The sequence below is a fragment of the Eulemur rufifrons genome, unplaced genomic scaffold (genome assembly GCF_041146395.1).
Source record: "Eulemur rufifrons isolate Redbay unplaced genomic scaffold, OSU_ERuf_1 scaffold_34, whole genome shotgun sequence".
Lineage (NCBI taxonomy): Eukaryota > Metazoa > Chordata > Mammalia > Primates > Lemuridae > Eulemur > Eulemur rufifrons.
In genome coordinates this window covers 3,157,416-3,162,500 of record NW_027182817.1, presented here as the reverse complement: position 1 = coordinate 3,162,500, position 5,085 = coordinate 3,157,416, and the positions used below count along the sequence as shown (strand labels likewise).

At 53.4% G+C, this 5,085-nt stretch overlaps 1 pseudogene; it reads right to left on the bottom strand.

Moving 5' to 3' along the window:
* Window positions 1-12: 12 nt before the first annotated feature.
* Window positions 13-104, bottom strand: LOC138379496 (small nucleolar RNA U13; annotated as a pseudogene).
* Between the last annotated feature and the right edge of the window lie 4,981 nt (window positions 105-5,085).

Here is a 5,085-nt window from a genome sequence, read left to right as displayed (position 1 = left end):
TTCATGGTTTCACGTCACGCGGGTGACGTGCCGACACACCAGGAGGCCCTTCTCACACGTGCGCGTGAACACGCAATCAACACGTTTATGAACTAGAAAGGGATCTGGTGTGACTTTGCTATTATTTCCCCTCCCCTCCTCCCCGCGCTGAGAATGAGTTTCCCCGGGCTCGTGTGCCCGCCTGGGAATCGGCTGCAGACGCCATGGCCCCGGGTCGACCACATGTTGCCCTGGGGTCCACCAGATGTCTCTGGCGAATTGGGGCCCTAGGGTGCTTGTGACGGTGTGGTCACTAGGTGTCGCTCTGGGCTCAGTATTCTTCCTTCTCGCTGTGACTTTGGTCTCTTTTTTTCGAAATTTCTTTCTTTCTTCCTCTTTTGCCCTGTTTCCATTTTCCCTTCTTAATCTCTTTCTCTCTTTTGTTGCTTTTTTTCCACGGCAGATGGGTGATGTGTGTGTGGAGGAAACGCGGCGTCAGGGAGAAGACACATCTCACACGTGCTCGGGAACACCCGATCGTCACGCTTCTGAGTACCGGACCGATGATCTGGTCCCGAATTTTTTATAGTTTTCTCCTCTCTCTCTCTCTCTCCCTCTCCCCCCTTCTTCTCTTTCCTTTCTCTCCCTTCCTTTCTTTCTTTCTCTCGCTCTCTCGCTCTCGCTCTTCTTTTCTTTCTGACAGAGTCTCTCGTTCTGTTGCCCTGGCTAGAGTGCCATGGCGTCAGCCTAGCTCACAGCAATCTCAAACTCCTGGCTCAAGCGATCAGACTGCCTCAGCCTCCCGAGTAGCTGGGATTACAGGCATGTGCCAGCATGCCCAGCTAATTGATATACGTGTGTGTGTGTGTGTGTGTGTGTGTATATATATATATATATAATATTATATTTTTTTTTTTTTTTTTTTTTTTTTGAAACAGAGTCTCACTCTGTTGCCCAGACTAGAGTGCCGTGGCGTCAGCCTAGCTCACAGCAACCTCAAACTCCTGGCTCAAGCGATCCTACTGCCCCACCATCCCGCCTAGTACCTGGGACTACAGCATGCGCCACCCGTGGCCCGGCTAATATTTTTCTGTATATATTTTTAGATACTGTTTCTGTATATATTTTTAGATATATAGTTTCTTTCTATTTTAGTAGAGATGGGGTCTCGCTCTTGCTCAGGCTGGTCTCGAACCATCCCGACCTTGAGCGATCCACCCGCCTCTACCTCCCAGAGTGCTAGGATTACAGGCGTGAGCCACCCCGCCTGGCGTGTACGTTCTGTATTCACAGACAGACGGAAGGCAGGGAGAATGTTACCCTTCAAAGCCCGCCCTGCTCGCCTCTCAGCCCACCGATGGCACTCTGAATCCCGTGGCATTCCTTCACGTCAGCTGAATTCTTCAGCACCCCGACCCCCCCCACCCACCCCCTTGCCACGGGAGTTCGTTCTCATGGCAGAGCCATCGAGGCTGTTGCCACACGTGTTGTAGGTGCCTAGGCAGACTGTGCCCTGGCCCCGAGGAGGTACGGAACCGCCTATCGCCTCGGGAGGGAGGGACAAGATGTGTCCGTGTCCAAGGCGACGTCCTGTCGATCACGAGGAGGCCTGCAAAGGCTCGTATCTGCCAGGCATTGAGCCACATGACATGAAACACCGGTGTGTTCCTTCACTTAGGTGGTGTCGCGTGTTGATACTCACAGAGGATGATAAACCCACTCGCATGCCGGCTGAGCCCCCTGTGTCTCCTCCTCTATCCACTGAGGGAAAAAACCGCAACGAAAGGTAGAAAACCACAGGGTGGGAAGAGAGCCCGTCGCTCTCCCTATGTGACCGTCCGGAGTGCTCGTTCAGATGGGAGGAGGTGTGTTTGTGTGTGTGTGTGTGTGTGTGTGTGTGTTTCATTGATTTTGGTGCCATCTTTTCTCTGCAGCTGCGTCGGAGGACAGCGATTTTTCCGGTTTTCACTCCGCTGAGTGAATTGCCTTTTGAAGAGAATGTCCACAGGAAGCCTACGGTTCTCCCGCGTGGGTGGCCCTCCTCTAGAAATGAATCTCGTTTCTTGAACGGAGGGGACTTGTTGACGCCATCATTCTTTCGGGACGACTTCTCAGACGCTAGCTTTGGACCGCAACATAGGTGCCCCCGACATTGCCTCAAGGGTTCCGTGGTGCCTCCTGTCAAGAGACCCCACCGACCGTCCCCAGCCTGCCCGCTCAAGGGAGCCGGGCCCCTTCTGATCTGTCCGCCCGCCGTGAAGCTCCCTCCCGAGGGTCGGAAAGCCCACCTGTTTCCCAGTTCGGTTGAATGATGGGGCACCCGGGCAGGGCACTGGCACCGAGTGACTCCATTCTGAGTCTGTCTGCTCTGTGGGGCGGGGGCGGGTGTGGGGGGGGCAGTTCCGTCTCGACCGGTGGCCTCCTACCGACTGACTCTATGGGACGGACCATTCTCACTCAGGATCGTGTACCTTCTTGGCCTAGGCACATCCCGGCACTGAAAGCCACTTTTCGGGGACACTCTCCCACGTACAGATAGATGGCCTGCACGAGTGCTCTTCCTTTCTCGAAACACTGGAAATCTGTCCTCAATTTTACCTGACCTACCTGACGGTGTGTGATAAAGGAGCATAGAACCCTCAGCCACCCTCCACCTTCCCGCTGTCACGAGAGACAGTGCCGAGCGTGAAATTCTATCCCTGACTCTCTGTGTCCACCGGAACGTGGCCTGACTGCAGTGACGTCAGCTACGTCAAGTCGTTCTCTGGGTAGGGAAAGAACTTAACCAGATAGGCCCTATCGGTCGCTTCTCTGTTCTGATAGTTTTGTGGCAGCCATTTCTTTCCCCCTCTCTTTTCTTTTTCTGTCTCTCTCCCCCACCCCCACCCCCAAATTCTTTCTACGAAGACGTTTAGGATGTCAGATTCTGGCCACATGCCCCCCCCTAGGCATAGGGGGGCCAGCATAGACAAAGGTCTTCGGTACCAAGTGTTCATTCCACGGTGACAGATATTGCCACTCTTGTATTGACCAGGGCGAGATCGTGAGTGGGTCAACTCTGAAACTCCCTGTACTCTACTTCTCTCTTGGGTAGGTCCCTGCCCCAACCCTCCGGCTTCTAGCACACACCCAGGGGCACTCTCTCCTCTCTGGATAAAGTTCCAGATGATCCGATCCGCTCCGAGGAGGAAGGGGAGCTGGCCGGGCCACCCGCTGTGCGCCCCACCCCCACCCCGCCCCACCCCCGTCAGTCATAGGGTCCGTTCTTTTCAGGATGACACCGGCAGCGGTTGCTGGGTGTCACCTAGCGGCCACTTTGATCAGACCTCGGGATCCGGAAAGTCAGGTGACGTTGGGAGTTTGAGAGCTGACTCCCGGGAGGTGTGGAGGGCGGGGAGGAGAGCACGGTCCGGACGGTCCCACCCTCTTCTTCCCGGGCCCGCAGCTCTGGGCCCGCCCGGGGCAGCCCTAGCCTCTAGCGGGTCTCCGCCCACCCGCCCTGTTGTCTGCGGGAGGCGCCCCTCCTCCCGCTCTCTGCCTCCTCCCGGGACCGTAGGCCTCTGCCCGTCGTCTTTTTTATTTTTATTTTTTCCCTTTTGTTTGTTTCTCTTTTATCTTGTTTTTTAGGCTTATCGAATATCATATCGTATAAAAACTTAAATCACAGAATGAATTATATTAAGTAACAAGATGTGGCTTTTTATCCTACGCCGAGAACGATGAATTTTTCTCTTCGTGTCCATTTTCCTGTCCTGGAAGAAATACAAAGTTGCTCGTGATACTTCCCCATCATCTTCCAGTTTCCCCGACTGTCAACACGATGTATTCGATCGTATATCTTTGTGTGTGCACGTGGGCGCCTGTACCTATTTCTTTTCGGCATCAGTCTCAGGTCTTTTGGCACCTGGGGGGGGGGGGGAAAAGGAGAAACCAATAAAGGACAGAAAGACGTTCTGTCGTTTTACGCTCCCACCACCACCACCACCACCACCACCACCACCACTTTTGGGAGCTTGTAGTCTGGCCTATGTCCCCAAGGCAGGTTAAATCTTTTCTTAAAACTCCCAAGTGGTCCCCTGCCCCGCCCCCCCCCCCCCAGGTGGGCAGCCGGCAGAGTTCACAGGCTTTGTTTTTGGCAGAGCCTGGACGATTGAAATAATTAACCACAATCATCGCTAAAGCTGAGAACCCCTCCCCCCCCTCATTAAAAGCTCTGTATTTCTGCCTAGCCCTATGATCGGGGAAATTCGGAGGCTTGAGATGGGAAGGTCTACCCTATTTTCTCCTTTACCGGCAAAATAGACTCTCTCTTTCCTTCCTCCTCAAACAGCTTGTCCTCGTTATTCGGCCTCGTGGGCAAGTGGCCGAGCTTTCAGTAACACCAAGTCTTCTAAGTTGTGTTGTGTTATCGGTCTTGTTTTCTTTCTTTTCTTTTCTTTTCTTTTTTGAGACAGGATTTCTTTCACTCTGTCCTCTCCCAGGCCGCCTTGGCCTGATTGTAGCTCACAGCAAGCTCCAAATCCAGGGCTTAAGTGATCCTCTCTGCCTCAGCCTTCTGAGTAGCTGGGACTATAGGCAAATGCTGCCACACCCGCCATAATTTTTCTTTTTTTTGTTGGTAGAGATGAGGTCTCATCGTGTTACCCAGGCTGGTCTCCAGCTGCTGGGCTCAAGTCACGCTCCCGTCTCTGCCTCCCAAGTTGCGGGGATCACGGGCATGAGCCACCATGGCCAGCCAGGTTATTTAAAGGCGATCGCTTTGCTATCCTGATACAAAACCCCAAATGTGCGAGTTTAAGGCACCAGACGGAGGGAGTCCCCACACTACATTGTCACGAACATTGAGGGTGGCTCACGAAACAGCTGGGATGTGGCCACACAGTAGTGATCGAGGAGATATATTCTAGTGGGATAGCAGAAATATAGAATGTCCTGAAGACACTAAATGTCGGAATGCCACAGCAGTCAATGGCTGACAAACTTCCATTCCATCGTGTCATGGTAGGCGGCTTACTTTTCTCCTGCTCCCTCGGTATGATTAAGGCCTGACGTAGAAAATGTCTACGTCTCATCCAAATCCATCGAGACGATGGAAGGGGGAACTGG